The following is a 20511-nucleotide window of genomic DNA, read 5'->3' as shown; positions in this document are numbered from 1 at the left end:
ATGTTAAGTCCCATAGTGCTTAGAGCCATTTTCAACTGGCTGGGCTACTGCAAGGAATACGTCAAGTGGGCCACTGGCCCTGAGCCGCACTTTAACCCGCATTTTTTTCTAACCCATCGTAGAGGGAGCTGCGCGAGTAGCATACCGAAAGCAGCGTGACGCTGTGCTTTCGTCCGCCGCGTCACGTACGACGCTGCGTGTGTTGGGAGGGCTACCACAGCGAGTGAGTGGCTAAAGAAGGCCAGACGGAGTGGCCGTGCGCTTCTAGGCGCTACAGTCTGGAGCCGAGCGACCGCTACGGTCGCAGGTTCGAATCCTGCCTCGGGCATGGATGTGCGTGATGTCCTTAGGTTAGTTAGGTTCAAGTAGTTCTGAGTTTAGGGGTCTGATGACCTCAGATGTTAAGTCCCATAGTGTTCAGATCCATTTGGACCAGCCGGGCTACTGCAAGGCATACGTCAAGTGGGCCACTGGCCCAGAGCCGCACTTTAACCCGTTTTTTCCACTATCCCATCGTAGAGGGAGCTGCACGAGTAGCAGACCGAAAGAAGCGTGATGCTGTGGTTTCGTCCGCCGCGTCACGTACGACGCTGCTTGTGAAGGAAGGCCGCCACAGCGAGTGAGTGGTTAAAGAATGCCAGACGGAGTAGCTGTGCGCTTCTAGGCGCACCAGTCTGGAGCCGAGCGACCTCTATGGTCCCAGGTTAGAATCCTGCCTCGGGCATGGATGTGGGTGATATTCTTAAGTAGTTCTAACTTTAGGGGACTGATGAACTCAGATGTTAAGCCCCATAGTGCTTAGAGCCATTTTGAACTGGCCGGCCTACTGCAAGGTATACGTCAAGTGGGCCAATGGCCTTGAGCCTCACTTTAACCCGTTTTTGCACTAACCTATCGTAGAGGGAGCTGCGCAAATAGGAGACTGAAAGCAGCGTGCCGGTGTGGTTTCGTCCGCCGCGTCATGTTCGACGCTGCCTGTGCTGTGAGGGCCGCCATAGCGAGTGAGTGGTTAAAGAGGGCCAGCCAGAGTGGCCGTGTGGTTCAAGGCGCTACAGTCTGGAGCCAAGCGACCGCTACGCTCGCAGGTTCGAATCCTGCCTCGGGCATGGATGTGCGTGATGTCCTTAGGTTAGTTAGTTTTAAGTAGTTCTACGTTTAGGGGACTGATACCCTCAGATGTTACGTCCCATAGTGCTTAGAGCTATTTTGAACCGGCCGGGCTACTTCAAGGCATGCGTCAAGTGGGCCACTGGCCCTGAGCCGCACTTTAACCCGTTTTTTCCACTAACCCATCGTAGAGGGAGCTGCGTGAGTAGCAGACCGAAAGAACTGTGACGCTGTGGTTTTGTCCGCGGCGTCACATTCGATGCTGAATGTGCTGGGAGGGCTGCCACAGCGAGTGAGTGGTTAAAGAGGGCCAGACAGAGTGGCCGTGCGCTTCTAGGGGCTACAGTCTGGAGCCGAGCGACCTCTACGGTCGCAGGTTCAATTCCTGTCTCAGGCATGGATGTTTGTGATATCCTTAAGTAGTTCTAACATTAGGGGACTGATGAACGCAGATGTTAAGCCCCATAAAGCTTAGAGCCATTTTGAACCGGCCAAGCTGCTGCAAGGAATACGCCAAGTGGGGCACTAGCCTTGAGTCGCACTTTAACCCGTTTTTGCACTAACCTATCGTAGAGGGAGCTGCACGAGTAGCAGACCGAAAGAAGCGTGACGCTGTGGTTTTGACCGCCGCGTAACGTTCGACGCTGCCTGTGCCAGGAGGGCCTCCACAGCGAGTGAGTGGTTAAAGAGGGCCAGCCAGAGTGGCCGTGTCGTTCAAGGCGCTACAGTCTGGAGCCAAGCGACCGCTACGCTCGCAGGTTCGAATCCTGCCTCGGGCATGGATGTGCATGATGTCCTTAGGTTAGTTAGGTTTAAGTAGTTCTACGTTTAGGGGACTGATAACCTCAGATGTTAAGTCCCATAGTGCTTAGAGCCGTTTTATACCGGCCGGGCTACTGCAAGGAATACGCCAAGTGGGGCACTAGCCTTGAGCCGCACTTTAACCCGTTTTTGCACTAACCTATCGTAGAGGGAGCTGCACGAGTAGCAGACCGAAAGAAGCGTGACGCTGTGGTTTTGACCGCCGCGTAACGTTCGACGCTGCCTGTGCCAGGAGGGCCGCCACAGCGAGTGAGTGGTTAAAGAGGGCCAGCCAGAGTGGCCGTGTCGTTCAAGGCGCTACAGTCTGGAGCCAAGCGACAGCTACGGTCGCAGATTCGAATCCTGCCTCGGGCATGGATGTGCATGATGTCCTTAGGTTAGTTAGGTTTAAGTAGTTCTACGTTTAGGGGACTGATAACCTCAGATGTTAAGTCCCATAGTGCTTAGAGCCGTTTTATACCGGCCGGGCTACTGCAAGGAATACGTCAAGTGGGCCACTGGCCCTGAGCCGCACTTTAACCCGTTTTTTCCACTAACAGATTGTAGAGGGAGCTGCGCGAGTAGCAGACCGAAAGCAGTGTGATGCTGTGGTTTCGTCCGCTGCGTCATGTTCGACGCTGCCTGTGCTGGGAGCGCCGCCACAACGAGGCAGTGGTTGTTGAGGGCTGGCCGGAGTGGCCGTGAAGTTCTAGGCGCTACAGACTGCAGCTGAACGACCATTACGGTCGCAGGTTTGAATACTTCCTCGGGCATGGACGTGCGTGGTGTCCTTAGGTTAGTTAGGTTTAAGTAGTTCTATGTTTTGGTGACAGATGGCCTCAGATGTTATGTCCCATATTGCTCAGATCCCTTTTTAACCGGCTGGGCTACTGCAAGGAATACGTCAAGTGGGCCACTGGCCCTGAGCTGCACATTAACCCGTTTTTTCCACTAAACCATTGTAGAGGGAGCTGCGCGAGTAGGAGACTGAAAGCAGCGGGACGCTGTGGTTCGCCCGTCGCGTCACGTTCGACGATGCCTCTGATGGGAGGACCGCCACAGCGAGTGAGTGGTTAAAGAGGGCCAGCCAGAGTGGCCGTGCAGTTCTAGGCGCCACAGTCTGGAGCTGAGCGAACGCTGCGGTCTCAGGTTCGTTCCTGCGTCGGGCATGGATGTGCATGTTGTCCTTAGCTTAGTTAGGTTTAGGTAGTACTATGTTCAGGCTACTGATGAACCCAGATGTTAAGTCCCATAGTGCTTAGAACCATTTTGAACCGGCCGGGCTACGGCAAGGAATACGTCAAGTGGGCCCCTGGTCCTGAGCCGCACTTTAACCCGTTTTTACCACGAACCCATCGTGAAGGGAGCTGCGCGAGTAGCAGACCGAAAGCAGTGTGATGATGTGGTTTCGTACGCTGCGTCATGTTCGACGCTGCCTGTGCCGGGAGGGCCGCCACAGCACGTCAGTGGTTGAAGAGGGCCAGCCGGAGTGGCCGTGCGGTTCTTGGCGCAACAGTCTGGAGCCGCGAGACCGCTACGGTCGCAGGTTCGAATCGTGCCTCGGCCATGGATGTGGTTGGTGTCTTTAAGTAGTTCTAACTTCAGGGGGCTGATGACCTCAGATGTTAACTCCCATAGTGCTCAGAGCCATTTGGACTGGCCGGGCTACTGCAAGGAATACGTCAAGTGGGCCACTGGCCCCGAGCCGCATATTAACCCGTTTTTTCCACTAACACATCGTAGAGGGAGCTGCGCGAGTAGCAGACCGAAAGGAGCGTCACGCTGTGGTTTCGCCTGTCGCGTCACGTTCGACGCTGCCTCTGATGGGAGGGCCGCCACAGCGAGTGGGTGGTTAAAGAGGGCCAGCCAGAGTGGCCGTGAAGTTCTAGGCGCCACAGTCTGGAGCTGAGCGACCGCTACGGTCTCAGGTTCGTTCCTGCCTCGGGCATGGATGTGCATGTTGTCCTTAGCTTAGTTAGGTTTAAGTAGTTCTATGTTTAGGCTACTGCTGAACCCAGATGTTAAGTCCCATAGTGCTTAGAGCCATTTTGAACTGGCCGGGCTACTGCAAGGATTACGTCAAGTGGGCCACTGCCCCTGAGCCGCACTTTAACCCGTTTTTTCCACAAACCCATCGTGAAGGGAGCTGCACGAGTAGCAGACCGAAAGCAGTGTGATGCTGTGGTTTCGTCCGCTGCGTCATGTTCGACACTGGCTGTGCCGGGAGGGCTGCCACAGCGAGTGTGTGGGTATAGAGGTCCACCCGGAGTGGCTGTGTGATTCTAGGGGCTGCAGTCTGGAGCCGAGCTACCACTATGGTCGCAGGTTTGAATCCTGCCTCGGGCATGGATGTGCGTGATGTCCTTAGGTTAGTTAGGTTTAAGTAGTTCTAAGTTTAGGGGACTGATGACCTCAGATGTTAACTCCAATAGTGCTCAGACCCATTTGGACCGGCCAGGCTACTGCAAGGCATCTGTCAATTGGACCACTGGCCCTGAGCCGCACTTTAAACCGTGTTTTCCACTAACCCATCGTAGAAGGTGCTGCGTGAGTAGCAGACCGAAAGCAGCGTGTCACTGTGGTTTCGTCCGCCGCGTCACGCTCGACGCTGCCTATGCCGGAAGGGCCGCCTCAGCGAGTGAGTGGTTTAAGATGGTTGGCTGGAGTGGCCGTGCAGTTTTAGGCGCTACAGTTTGGAGCCGAGCGACCGCTACGGTCGTAGGTTCGGATCCTGCCTCGGGCATAGATGTGCGTGATGTCCTTAGGTTAGTTAGGTTTAAGTAGTTCTACGTTTAGGGGGCTGATGATCTCAGATGTGCTTAGAGCCATTTTGAACCGGCCGGGCTACTGCAAGGAATACGTCATGTGGGCCACTGGCCCTGAGCCGCACTTTAACCTGTTTTTTCCACTAACCCATCGTAAAGGGAGTTGCGCGAGTAGCAGACGTAAAGCAGCGTGAAGTTGTGGTTTCGTCCGCCGCGTCACGTTCGACGCTGCCTGTGCCGGGAGGGCCGCCACTGCGTGTGAGTGGTCAAACAGGGCCGGCTGTAGTAACCGTGCAGTTCCAGGCGCTACAGTCTGGAGCCGAGCGAACGCTACGGTCGCAGTTTCGAATCCTGCCTCGGGCACGGATGTGCGTGATGTCCTTAGGTTACTTAGGTTTAAGTAGTTTTAAATTGTAGGGGACTTATGACCTCAGAAGTTAAGTCGCACAGTGCTCAGAGTGTTTTTTCTTTTTTTTTTTTTTTTTTGGCTAAAGAAGCCCGTCCCATCTCAACGGCTTACACTGATAAAGGCTAAAAGATATCCTTGAAATGTTCGTAATAATTAATGAGTGAAAATTCATTTTGTTTATTAGACGGTTTCCTATCTAAGGTACGTAATTCTGGAGTCAGGGCGGTAGGAAAACTGTGACTCGCACATAAGTTTTACAACATGACAGTTAATCCAACAGACATGGTTTTTACCAATGAAGAACATGAGCATTTGAATAATGTGCTTAAGCAGAACCGGTGGACCAAGATCCGAGAGCAGAACATCAACTCTTTGATGGCATAAGTATAAATACATTCCGCGTTGCCCAAGCGTCTCTGTTTTCCAAAACCCCTTGATTGTCTCCCATTGTGACGCAGAAGATTGAAATTTGGCTCAAAGGTGCCTATAACCTTCCTACATAACCAAACTTCACCACAATTCTGCCTAAGGTCACTAAGGACGTGTCACACGATAAGAAGGTCGTTACACTCCTTCTTAGAGCCATTTCACCCCTTCTTTCGACGCCTCTGCGACAAAGGTCAGAACTGCGAAGTCCGTCGTTGAAATATGTGGCAGCGGAAAAAATTTCTGACACACCTCTGCTCAGTATCGCCACGAATAGGGCTCTGTGGGCGCCATGAAGGACGTCAATGAAACCACTCCTTCCCTCAGGGTATTCATCCCGACACTTTCCGCAGTCAAACACCATGGTTGAAAGTGCGACAGGGAACAGGAAGGCGTTCTCGACAGCCTTTGACGCTGCTGAAACTCTCCGGACGAGTCAACCTTTCTATCAAGACATCGCGGGCTTGCAATCCCATTGGACGTTATCGCACTCCTTTGGAGAGCAGTACGACCCAAATTTTTGCTCTGATGTATAAGGTGCAACCATTACCGACCATTCAAAAGCATTCGACGTAATCTGTATGTGATCTGAAGCAGCAAAGAACGTTTACGGTTCTCCAATCCTCCAATTGCATGATCACGGTTGGGTGTAGAGAAGGGTGGAGGTGCGGTCGTGGTGGAAGGGGGGGGGGGGGGGGCGCCATTCACAGATGTCTGAACAGAAGGGCAAGGGTCCTTCTCAGACCCCCCCCCCCTCAAGTTCGGCATCACCCTCGGTGCCACCCACTAAATTTTTTTGGACGCTTTAAAACTGTTCCCATACAGAGACACGCCAAGCGTGACAGGCATCCCTTGCGACACTCCTCATATCTTGTGGGCAGCTAGTAGGTGCTAGTTCAGCAACATAGTGCCAAACAGCTCACGGATGTCGAAATTGTTCCTGTCATATTGCCTCTTAGAAATCGATGACATGCTGGCTCTGTTAAAGTACATTTTTAAAGTGCTCAACAAAGATGCATGGGTCGCACAAAGGGTGTTGCCGAACTGTAGGGGGTCTTAAAAGGATTTCGTTGCATGGTCTTGAACTCTCCCTAGTCGTGGACGCTACGTACCAAACCAAAACGGCTGTCGCGTTTCGCTGCAAAGGGACCCGATTACCTTCAGTGGGCTTGCTGGCGAACGATGTCCTTAGAGAAGGACTGAATCATCCGGAGGGTGTCGGCACTCTTAAAGGTAGTCAAGAACATCTTCCTGTTGCTTTCATACTGTGAACTGTCGTTTTCAACGCTAAAATGTGTAGGAATCAATGCTCCAAAGAAGGGGTCGTTTCATTAGCACCCTTTATGCTATCCTCTGACGTCTTTTAGTGTCAATTCTGAGTGGCTGTGTCACTGAAATGTTTTCCTCAGATATCCGTAAGAAAACCGCGTAATTTCAACGATGGAATTCGCTGTTCTGGCTTCTACTGCAGAGGCGTAAAAACAAGGGTTGAAATGTGGGTAAGAAAGGATGTGACGACCTTCCCACCTTGTGACGCGTACACAGGATCCACGCGTAGAATTGTAGAGAAATTTGGTGCCAATGTGACCTCATTAATGCACTTACACCTCACACGAACTTCTGAGCTCTGGCGTTTTCTCCACATGAGTGGACTGCTTGCCGTTTGAGGCGTCGCCCAGACCGAGGCTTATGCCATAGGGCGCCGCGCTTTATCCACCACTACAGAGGGAGGTCAAAGGCACGTTTTAGCCGAAATTGGAACTTCTGTGTCGGGCAGACGATTACGTGATTTCGAAAAGGTGATCCGTCAATTGTGATGCGGCGTATAGCATGCGAGAAGCTAAAATAACGACATTCCAAGAGGCAGTGTGACGAAGCAAGCTGCGATATTTTTACTTCCCCTCTTGTTTTGCCATCCGCCTCCTTAAATACATTTTTTTCATTTATGATTAATTACCACTAACAGATGTGAGTGTAATATGCATTTTCATAAAAGAGAACGGGTAGCCCTGAGCTTTAAAGAATATAGCACCAGGTCTAATTTTGAGCTTAGTTTTGTGTATGTCATCAATTTCCTAATTTATTTTGACTATTCCTAGTTAAAATCTTTTGTTATGAGGTGAAATCAGTAATTTTTAAGTAACTTAAATTTTATTGTCGACTTATAAACAAAAATAAATTCTGTACTAATTTTAAATATTAGGAAGACGAAACATTTGCGTTCTTCACGTATTAATTTTGCTCTATTCGAAAACATGTTAGCAAAGCCAGCCCTTAATTAATTCCAAAGTAATTACCACTTTTGTCAAAAGTATTGTCTTCGTAACTATATATATGTTAATTTCATCTTCGTGGTAGAAAAACTGTTAAAAAGAACCAGCTATTGGATGTATTTAGTTAATTTAATGTGTTATGTTTTAATTGTAATTTCTGTAAATTAAACAATTCATAGTTTCAGTACCTATTATTGATATGATATACAAAGGCCCGATTTTTGGTCCCGAGACAGTTAGTCCACGGCCGATTTTCAGACGAGGAATCTGTGCTGCTTAGAACAACAACAATGCATCAGCTTAACCATGAAATAAGTGTAACACAAATAGGTCATGTGTTAGAACAATGATAGTGTCTGTTCAATACGTACCGTATTATTCTCCAAGAACTGTGAACTGTGTGGTTAGGTTTTTACTGCTCATAGATATTCAGCAGTAAACGATTGTAGCAGTATGCTGATGTTTGCCTGCAAACTATTAATGAGGCTTATCAAAATCTGCCAATAGCTAACTGGCCATATAACTGTGTAATATTGGGCGGTTGTGAACAGTGAAAGTAAAGAACTATGAAACGCAACTGTACAACTGTCCGCTACATCATTTACAGTAATCAGTGTTGAACTTTCATCTCCCATTTCTCAGCCAGTATAACAACGCCGTGCGACGACACTGAGAGCTATCAACGAAGAAATAAAGCAGGCGAACATTACAGATGGTGCCCCAGGTGAGGAATATTGTATGTGGGCACAATTAACCAGGACTCGCGAACTTTGAACAGTTAACTCAAGAACAGTTTACAATAAAGTGGTTTTAACGAAGGAAGTGCAACAGCCAATCAGAGCATGGGTTTCATGGCTACAATATGACAGCAGCCAATCAGTGAGTGGGTTCTATCGAAGCAGCCACTGAGTACAGGAGCAGCTAGTCAGCATGCAGGTGGACGCAGCAGACGGGGAGAAACAACCTACTTCACTGAGAAAATTACAACTTGCAGCAGCCGTGCAGACGACAAATCGAGATGACAACTGCAGCAACCATAGCAGAAGCAGGAGAAGGGTGAATAAGAATAAGGTAATGCATAGCAAAAGCTGTTTAATATTACATGATACATAATGAGTGGCCTTAACGAACAAGACAGTATGATGGGAGATAATGGACAACAGGGGATTGGTTCTGTAGACGATAGTGGTTATAAATCAGACATGAATGTAACTTTAAATGGTGGGGACGAAAGTCCTATTGTAAATGAGATGACAAAAGCGCCATCTACATGTATGGTGATGTAAGCGAAATGGATGAAAACAGTACTGAAGTGGATGAAATCATTAAGGTTAAGGGGGAAGAATCTAGTAGCGAAAGCCAGCAAGGGCAACATTTTATGGCAGACAGAAAAATGGACCCGATGTTAAGGCAAATTATGAGTAGTATGTTTACGAAAGAAGACATTAGTAGCACAAAGAAGACATTAACAGGATAGAAAAGAAAAGTGATAACATTAGAACTGACATGGTTAGCTTAAAGGCTGAACTGAAGAAAGAAATTAAATATGAGATTAAGGTAGTCAACTCTAATCTTACAGAATTAAATAAGAGAGTTGAGGCGCTAGTTAAAGATCATGATGAGAAGATAAAGAAAGTAGAGCAAAATACTAATGAGAAATTAACATCAATGAGCAGTAAATGTGTAGAAGAGAGGAAGAAACTTCGTGATGACTATAGTAGGAGGGTGGAGGTTTCTGAACATCAGTGTAAAGATGAAGTCAAAAGAGCCAGGAAATTTTGTGCTGAAAATGGGGTTAAACTTGAGAACCAAATCGATGAGATAAAAATGATTTTGAAACGGAGGTAGAAACCAAGTGTGCAGTAGTGGTAGAGGAAAATCTGGGGAAAGTAAATAAAAATGTAGATTCAAAATTGGCTGAAATAGAAGAAAAGATGGAAGAGGTACAAAGTCTAAAGAATAGAGTATGTAGTGTCCCATACAGTCCTTCGTTTGTTAGTCTTAAGAAATTTAATAATTTTGAACCAAAAGGGGGAGTGCATCCATTGAATTTCATTAGAGAATTTAATGATTTGTCTGAAAGATGGAATGACAAAGAGAAAATGTCATTTGTGATAGGTTTTTTGAAAGGGGATGCTTATGGATGGGCAGCTCAGGTAGCTGATAGCTGTACTTCGTGGAAAAGCTTTGAGAAAGCATTTTTAGATGAATATTGCTCCAAATAGAAGCAGAAGAGAATTTTGAGCGAATTTTGAGGAGGAGAGAGGTTTGATTTTAGGAAGGGTACTGTGAGAGGTTTCTATCAGCTTTGGATAAACAAACTGAAATATTTGGACAAAGAGCTAGGTAGCGAATCAGTAATTTTTGGTTTAGAAACTAAGTTGCCTCAGAAAGTTAGAGAACTGCTTGTACCTGCCCATAGGGGCAATATTAGTGAATTCTTGAATTATGTTGATAGAGTGGACAGGGTGAAGCTGTCAGTGGAAGATCGGAAGAGAAATTTTGATGACAATAATCAATCTGGGAGAGAGCTTCACGTCAATAGGACGAACAGAACTAATTATAGTAGAAATTCAAGGAATGCTTGGGTGGAGGATTGCCAGAATTGGCACAGAAATGGTAGGAGAGATTCAAGTAACAGAAATGGAGGATATGATTTTAATTCTGGATTAAACGATTTAAACTAGATCATGCTCTAGTTTTTGGTCGCACTAGAGCAGGTAGTGATGAAGAGCCACTTGTTAATAAATGTGTTGTAATCACAGGTAAGGAAAATGTACATGATAGTAGTAAGGTACTAATCCTATGAGATGTTGGATGATGGTGTGGGTAGCAATGTTTATCCCATAAAAGGAGAGGAGGAACGTACTATAATGTGCATTGAACCAGAAGTAAGACCTACAAGCAAATAGGGAGTTCAACATTATGTGTTGGATTCGTTATATGGCGATAATGGTTACCTCAGCTGTCTGTCTCATTTTTTGTGTTTTCCGAGGCAGTCCAACTCTTCTCCTATCCTATCTATAGTCTATAAGTGAGTCAGAAAACTTCTATCTTCGACTTTCATGTGATTTCGTACAGCAGGATACTTTAGTACAAGAATATTTTAGAAAAGGTTTCTCCAATGTGATACAAATTATGTTATACTAGTGATAAGTAATAGAATTGTAAGAGGATGGAAGAAAAGGTAAAAAACAACAGTGTTATTTGGTAAAAATCTATGAGATACTGTGTTTATTCTGGTTTATTGGAATATGATGAAAGCAAGTTGGTATCATGGTTAAAGAATTCCTGTCAAACAAAGAGGTAAAATAAACTGAAAATGAAAGGTGTCATCATATGTGGAGGAGAAGGTGTAGATTATCTGAAAACTGTAATTAACATCTGAAGTAATCAGCTCATAGGTGTGGGAGCAGAGGCAATATGCAGTAAAAACCATCTTGAATACTAGGTCTTAACATTAATTGTAGTATAATACAAGTGTTTGTGTTCAGTGCAATCAGTATATTGGGATAACTATCTACCTATAGAAGTTTGTCATGGTACAGCCTCTTCTAACATTAAGGAAATAGAACTTTGAACATAGTTGACTGGAGTAATGTATGTGGAAAGAATAGGCAAAATTTGTATTTATATCGCCCTTCAGGCTAGAATCTCAACCAGTTTGATGGAATACAGTGAAATAACAGTTGTTGTAAGTGATAATCTTGTCTGATCAGTAATGAGTTGAGTTTGCCTTAGCATAAGGATCTGTTACTGTGGAGTGTTTTTCAGTAGAATCAATTTTGCACTGGATAAACAAAGCAGGTGTTTGTTTATGAGATAATGAAGCAATAATGAAATAAAAAAGTGAATAATGTTAGGGTCTTAAGGATTAGGGAGCCTGTCTCTGCAATAGGGATATTTTTTGACAATGCACTCCATTGGCTAACAAGATAAGAAATGTAAGTAAAGTAATGGAGCTGACAGACATGATTAATGAAAAAGATAACTGTATAAAAACAAATGTGGTGTAACTATATTGATGATCTACTTTTGAACTAGGCAACATTGGGCATTGTCTATATCGTGTAATTCATAACACTGCAGCTGGGAATGAGAGTTTAACAGAAAGATCAATATTTTAGTGAGGTTCCAGTCATATACTGCTCCGTTATTGCATCTATAGGTTATCTGAAAACTTCTATTTGTATTCTGAGGAATTATGAGCTTAAAGTGGTAATACTGGAATGAAGAAAAGTAATTTTGTTGATTAACTGTAATGCTAGACTGGTGTGAATATTTCTGACAAGTCAACTATTTGATAACATTTTGTGATACTTTAATTTTCTGGTTGAATGAGAGTCGCACTCAGAGTTGAGTAAAGAAGTGAGGCAATGATTTGGTAGAACTTCCATCCCCTTAATTTCGATTTGAATAGTAATTAAGTTATGTGATGGTGACTCTATTCTATTTTCATAACGTAATGAGTAGTAAATCTATTCTATTGCACATCTTGAGTTTTTGCTATTTTGAAAATGGGAAAGACACTGAAACCTTTGAAATTTAACCTGTTTCAGACATTTATGACTTAGAGCAATGTGTTGTAGTGTAATGTGCACTTGATTTTAAGTTGTTGCTAGTCCCCACCTTTTGTACTATAGTAAATTTTAGTGCTAATTATTGTGATGTTATGAGGGCTATGTAATGTATTTATTTATGAAGTAATGACAATTATTTGTCATTAGTGTTAAACATTTTTTTCCTTACATTTAGAGGTAAAAGTAGGGTATTTTGTCTAATTTTTTCATGTACTGTGGCAGAGGAGAACAAATTCCAAGGAAACTGATAGCAGTGCATTTCCTTACTAACTGCCACTTGGACCTGTTGAAGGCCTGGACAGCTTGGTGAGAAAATGTGTAAAAGCTCATTAAAAGTGTAAAGTGCTAGTGAAAAATATTAAACATTGAGCAAGTGAAATTTTCTGTCTAAAAAGTGAACTGCAATGTGCAGTGTAATTTAACATTTTGCAACCCATGACGATTTATATTTTTTTTTAGCAAGACAGGACTTGTATAAAGTGATATGTATTTTTGAATGTAATCCTTGTTGACCCAAAAAGGATATCACTTATGATGAAGATGCCTAAATTTTATTAAAAGTATAACTTCAGATATTTTGTGATATTGTACAATACACTGTATGTAAATATTTTGTATAAGGATTTTCATACAGCCAGTTCATATAAGTATTAATTTGAAAAAAAAAACGTATGTTGTGTAGTTTTGATAAGATTTCGTATGTAATATTTTTTTGTGTGTAGATTGTTAAACCCAATTTATGGGGTCACTTGTGGTCATTGAATTGCCGAATTAGCTATTTGCAATGAGGGAGTGATGTGACAAACTACACTGTGATAATTTTTCCTTCCCCTCTTGTTTTGCCATCTGCCTCCACAAATTCATTTTCTCATTTCTGACTAATTATCATTAACATACGTGAGTGTAATCTGCATTTTCATGAAAGAGAAAGGTTGGCTCTCAGTTTTAAAGAATATAGCACCAGGTCTAATTTTGTGCTTAATTTTGTGTATGTCAACAATTTCCCATTTTATTTTGACTGTTCCTAGTTAATATCTTTTGTTATAGGGTGAAATCAGTAATTCTTCCGTAACTTAAATTTTATTGTGAAATTATAAACAAATATAAATTCTGTACTAACTATAAACATTTTGAAAACGAAACCATCGCATTCTTTAGGTAATTATTTGACTCTATACGAAAAGATGTTTGCAGGGTCAGCCCTTAATTAATTCCAAAGTATACCAGTTTTGTTAAAAGTATTGCCTGCATAACTATATCTGTTAATTTCATCTTTGTGGTAGAAGAGACTGTTAAAAAGAACCAATTTTTAGAAGTATTCAGTTAATTTAATGAGTTATATTTTAATTGTAATTTCTGTAAATTAAATATCAAACAATGCATATTTTGAGTACGTATTATTATTAAGATATATAAAGGCCCGATTTTTGGTCCCGAGACAGAGTCCACGGCCGATTTTCAGACGAGGAATCTGTGCTGCTTAGAACAACAACAATGCATCAGCTTAACCATGAAATAAGTGTAACACAAATAGGCCATGTGTTAGAACAATGATAATGTCTGTTCAATACGTACCGTATTATTCTGCAAGAACTGTGAACTGTGTGGATAGGTTTTTACTTCTCATAGCTATTCAGCAGTAAACGATCGTAGCAGTATGCTGATGTTTGCCTGCAAACTATTAATGAGGCTTATCAAAATTTGCCAATAGTTAACTGGCCATATAACTGTGTAATATTGGGCTGTTGTGAACAGTGAAAGTAAAGAACTGTGAAACGCAACTGTGCAACTGTTGGCTAGATCATTTACAGTAGTCAGTGTTGAACTTCTACCCCCATTTTTCAGCCAGTATGTCAACGCAGTACGTCGACACCGAGGACTATCAACGAAGAAATAAAACAGGCGAACGTCACAACAGGTGAGTAATAAAAACTAAAGAAGCCACTGATCCCGTAAAGACCGTAGCAGGTGTTAATCAGAGCTTAAAGTAATAAGAGAAATTAATGCAAAGTTGGATTTTATGCTGCAGTCGTAGTTACCGCAGATAAAGAAACACTCTCGTAGTAATCAACGAAATGTCATGTAAGCAAACTACGTATTTCTTTCATGAGAACGGAATTAAGAAAATGAAAAAGATCCTGACAAATAAATTCCAAATCACGTTATAGTCTAAATTAGAGGGAGCACAGTTTTTGTTTGCTCTGAGTGAAAAATTTAAACATGAGTATGTAATGAGAAACATCTGAAGCAAAACTGCAAATATTAGTACAACACACACAGAGAGTGAGTCCATGAGGGTTGTTTGCAGTGGTAAGCTAGCAGTTAATGGGCTGTTGAATAAAGCTTTACTCCATAAGTCGAAGCCAGGTTACAGGTTCCAGCACACTTTTAATGTCAGCAATAGTGCTTGGTTTGTGAACGAAGTGAGAGACATAATAATTCCAGATGACACCGTCGTGGTCTCCTTAGACATTCTGAACCTCTACAACAATACACCTATCTCAAAACTTTAGAAATTAGTAAAAACAACCTGATAAAAAAAACATGACAGTTAGCACGGCTAAAATTTCTGAACTTTTAGATACGCTGGAGTTGACGTTTACTTTCAACTGTTTTGTCGTCAAGGACAGAGTTTCTATGCAAAACGAAGGTTTAGCAATCGGCAGCTGCTTATCAGGCATACTGACAGAAGTTTTTGTGAGGCTAGAGAATAAATTATTTAGCTCTTTTTCAGACGTTAAACAGAGGTTGATGTATTGCAATTGGTACGTCGACGACTCCATTGTGTGATTCAAAGGGAGGAGAAATGTACTCATGGAAATATTAAACGCCTTGTGCAAAAAACATGATTCACTTACGAGCTAAAAAGGAATGGAGCAATTAAAGTTTTGGATTCAGATGTCGAAAGGGATGAGGGAATTTTTGAAATAGTTTTTAAAGGTGCTGAGGAAGGTAGAATGAGACAGTTGATACATCGCTTTTCAGTCAGAGTATATTTGCATTTTTGTCCTGTGATAAGAACATTTTTCCGCTGAAAAGAATTTCATGGATCAGCAAAATTCTGATAGTTTACTTACGTGAAATTCAAATGACGCAAAACAAATTTTACACCCCAGACAAGATTTTACGTGAACAAAAGTTTTGTATGTACTTCAGTACTACAACATGGGATTCCCAGAACCCTTCTGATCACGAAGGAGACATTTTATAGCATATCTCTCTGTGCTACATCAGTTTAAAGCTACGTTTTCGCCCCACACCGGATGTTATGTGTGTATTTTACGTGTACTAGAAGGGTAACTTTGAAGCTTTGTATCTATGAAATGGATAAAGATATCAAGAAAATTTTTAGGTATTTTGCTAGCAAATCTTAGGAATATATCTTAAAGATTTCAGGCATTTGGTGTGCAGAGCCGTCATAGAATCCACGGCTCGGTTTTGGTCCGCTGGTGACGGCCAAAATTTATACATGGCTGCAGCAGCTATCGAGAAAGAAATCTTCTTGTAGAAATAGTAAACAGCCAATCAGTTGCAAATTGGAAGGTCTATTAAAACCCCTTTACCATGGTTTCAACGTTTGTTAACAAGTCTTCCTCAGAAGGAAAATATGGACAACGGGATTTGATATTGTGGCTATATTTTAACGTACCTCTGCTATGGTAAAGGGGTTTTAGTAAACCTTCCAATTTGCAACCGATTGGCTGTTTACTAATTGTACAAGAAGTCAGTAGAACCCCTTTTTTGGGGTTTCGGAGTAACCGACTATAAACTTCTGGTATATCCGTAAGTCCCATCAAGCTCACCGTAGATCACGTCAAATGCAAAAAAGAACTCGACGGTTTGCTCCATTTGCCTGACCAGTAGCAAGTGTTTACTATCCATACTTTGACCCTGTACTGTCGGATAGTGACACTAAGACGACCGAAAAGGGTATCCAAAACTCATAACCCTACCTCTCTGTCACCAATAGAACCTGAGGTATGAACCCGGAAAATCATGTGCGCAGTGTTTTGGAAAATATTAGGCAGCGCACGTTGTCGCATGTATACCTATTCCGAGGCACATAAAATTAAGTGTGCCGAGTGTAAAAGATATTTCATAGTCCAAACCAGGCGAAACTTTGAAGTCTGTCATAAATAGTATTGTGGGTGCAAAATAGGACTGTACTTGGGATAAAAATCCGGAGTCATGAACTTCGTACAGTAGGAAAACAGATGAAATCACTGGACAAGTCTGCAAAGAGTTTCTATCTGACTATGGTCCAGTGGCTAAATATACCCAGCGAACTGTTGACTGAACAAAGTGATTTTGCCCACAGTAATTATTACGACATTTTCAAGGACATGTTTTAATATTAATCAACGTACCGCGTTAGTATGGAGCGGGATGCATTTATGCAGCTCCTTCTATGATAGTTCAATGGAAAAGAGCAGAGGACATATTTTAAAAGTTTTTTAAGTTTTCCGTTTCATAAAATATGTTTATCAATGTAGGGAATCCTCAGTAATGTTTTATGTTTATCCATTGGTATATGTAGAGGTCACGCAATAACACTACCGGCTTTTAACATCAATAAAATTTCTTTTAAATTTTTGTATAAAGTGACTGCATACAAGTTTGGCTTTAGTATACGGCAGTGAAACTGGTAGTGTTTGTGTGTAGAAGCGGTAACAGTATCAACCGTGTATACTAGTTTTATTTAACTGGAACCGGTTTCAGTGGTTCGCCATCTTCACGCCCTTCATGCAACATAGGGCGATTAATGTTTTAGTGGGCATCATCACCTTATCTCTACAAAAGAAGCAGAAACCATAGGCGTCCGCAGAACTTATCGTTTATGGTGCATTTGGTTACAGCACATCAACTCAACCAGCATACTGAAAATAAGTGTATTTTCCAAAAACCTTGATGGCTGCTTTTAAAATTTCCGTCTCTAATGACGCAATAACTGTTTCCTTAAGCTTTCACCAGGGACCAGTTATGTTCGAATACCCTTTTGTGTTTAATCTCCTCACAACTGTAAATGTGATCTGTAGACATCTTGTAACTGTCAGCTAAGAGCTCAGAAAACGCCTAAATGATCGCACGACTGAAACTCATTGCTCGAGCAACATCCCTGACTTTCTGCTATTTACGTTCAAAAAATATTCAAATGTGTGTGAAATCTTATGGGACTTAACTGCTAAAGTCATCAGTCCCTAAGCTTACACACTACTTAACCTAAATTATCCTAAGGACAAACACTCACACCCATGCCCGAGGGAGGACTCGAACCTCCGCCGGGATCAGTGCTATTTATGCCTAGATCTCTCTAACGGAAGTGAGTTGCCCAGTCATCAACCGGAGTTTCTGAATCGGGTGATTCAGTTTACTTTTCTCTGTCAATTGAAAAGCGAGACATCTGAACACCTTCATTGTTAAACCAAATAATCTGCCATCAAAATACGCCGACCAGCCAGAACATTAAGACCACCTGCCTAATAGTCGGTATCTCGACCTTTGGCACGGATAACAGCGATGTCGCGTCGTAGCATGGAAGCAATGGGGCCTTGGTAGGTCGCTGGAGACACTTGGTACAACATCTGGACATACAAGTCACCTAATTCCCGTAAATTCCATTGACAGCACGATGAGCTCTGACGCCAGGTTGACTCACATCCCAGATGTGTTCGATCAGAATCAGATCTGGCGAGTTGGGGTGGCCAGCATATCAATCAGAACTCGTCACTATGTTCCTCGAAGCACTTCATCACACTGCTGGACTTGTGACATGGCGCATTATCTTGCTGAAAAATGCCGCTGCCTTCGGGAAACATGATCGTTATGAAGGGGTGTACGTGGCCTGCAACCTGTGCTCGATAATCCTTGGTCGTCACGGTGCCTTGCACGAGCTCGAATGGATCCATGGATACCCATGTGAATGTTCTCCAAAGCACAATGGAGACGCCGCCAGCTTGTCTCCGTCCCGCAGTACACGTGTCAAGGAGCTGTTCCTCTGGAAGACGACAGATTCGCGCCATACCATCGGCAAGTTGAAGAAGATATCGGGAGTCATCAGAATGTGCAGCGCTCTAGCACTGCGCCAACGTCCAGTGCCGTTGGTTACGTGCTCATTTCAGCTGTAGTTGCCGATGTTGTGTTGTTATCATTGGCACATGTACAAAAAAAAAAAAGATTCAAATGGCTCTGAGCACTATGGTGCTTAACATCTGAGGTCATCAGTCCCCTAGAACTTAGAACTACTTAAACCTAACTACCCTAAGGACATCACACACACCCATGCCCGAGGCAGGATTCGAACCTGCGGCCGTAGCGGTCGCACGGTTCCAGACTGTAGCGCCTAGAACCGCTTGGCCACCCCGGCCGGCTGGCACATGTACAGATCGTCGGCCGCGGACGCCCATCGTTAGGAGTGTTCGTTGCAGTGTGTGTTCAGACACACTCGTACTCCGTCCAGCATTAAAGTCTGATGTCAGTTACGCCACAGTTCGCCACATGTCCTGTTTTACGAGTCTACCCAGCATACAACGTCCGATATCTGTAGTGAGCGGTGGTTTCGCCACGTGTTGAAGACACTCACCACAACACTCCTCGAACACCCGACAAGTCGTGCAGTTGCCGAAATGCTCGTGCCGAGCCTCCAGGACATCACAATCTTCTCTCGGTCAAACTATGATCGCGCGCCTTCCCCATTCTGCACACGGACAGCACGCTCATTGATACTAAATGCACCATGTGTATTCGCCAGGTGACGCTGCTGTCGCCTGGACGAGCTTGTAATATCTCTTTATATTCGATGAATTATTCTGATACAATTCTACCCTTGAATGACGTTTACTAATTTTCTATCTTCATACTCGCAGAATCCATGCGCAAAGTAGTTTCATACAATAGCTAAGCCATGAGAGCATAATTATTCTTTGTAGCACTCTCTCTGGTGGTTGTTAGAAAAAAGCTTCCGAGATTGTCTTCGTGGCGATTAGCCTGAGCATTGTTTGAAGAATTGTAATCTGAATATTGAGATTTATGACAAAAGATAACTGATACGAAATTGTACGATTAAACGGGAAATATATATATATATTGCTCCTTCATACAAAAGGTGCGTAACAATTTACATTATTTGACATTTGAGAATTAATGATATTCATCGATATATTGCGTAGTTGTTAATCAGACGGGAACTTCCGAAAGACTGGATACGAACCTGCATTTAATAGTCCAAGAGCTCCATTACTTCTTCGGAAGGTTTAACTTCATCAAAGCCAAATATCCGGTTGATCTGAGGTTTCCCGACTGATTGTACAACTCTGCCAAAAATACGAGGCATTTTATTTGTACAGATTAGCAGACCGCCGCAAAGCACGAGCCTACAGAGAACAAGAATCATCGCCTGATTTCATTCTAACAAGTAAAATTTCTGAATCATTTTGAGTGACTGAGTTATGACTGTGTTTCCTATTATGAATGATTGATTTCTCGAACGAATTGAGAACTACATAACTACATAATTACGTAGATAGGAGGAAAAATTACAGTGGCGACCGTGACAGGACTCGAACCTGTATACCCCGGTACATGTAAAACCTACAGCTTAGGTATTCCCGTAACTTACTGTCTTAACATGTTACCCATACTCTCTATAGTAAAATTCTATTAATTCAAAATATTCCTCTTTTGAATAAACAACCCAACAATTTTTTTCTGTTAGCTCGCAAAGTGTATTATCATTAACTTTGCTCGCTGCGAGGGGCAATTAGCTTATATTGATAGTGCTGGGCCGGTCGGTGTGGCCGAGCGGTTCTAAGCGCTTCCGTCTGGAACGCGCGACCGCTACGGTCGCAGGTTCGAATCCTACCCCAGGAATGGATGTGTGTGATGTCCTTAGGTTAGTTAGGTTTAAGTAGTTCTAAGTTCTAGTGGACTGAAGACCTCAGATGTCAAGTCCCATAGTGCTCAGAGCCATTTGAACTATTTGATTTTGATAGTGTTGGTCGTAATGTTGTGGATGATAAGCGTATGTCCTCAGGCGATTTCCAATACCAGATACAACCATTTGTCCACATTATCCTATTTCTTTCAGCAGCATTCCATTTAAGTTAACGGGTTTTGCTCATCAGGATAGTTCGTTCTCCTATACCGAACACTGA

Source organism: Schistocerca serialis, chromosome 8 (assembly GCF_023864345.2).
Source record: "Schistocerca serialis cubense isolate TAMUIC-IGC-003099 chromosome 8, iqSchSeri2.2, whole genome shotgun sequence".
In the NCBI taxonomy this organism is placed as follows: domain Eukaryota; kingdom Metazoa; phylum Arthropoda; class Insecta; order Orthoptera; family Acrididae; genus Schistocerca; species Schistocerca serialis.
Note: the sequence above shows the minus strand (reverse complement) of the source record.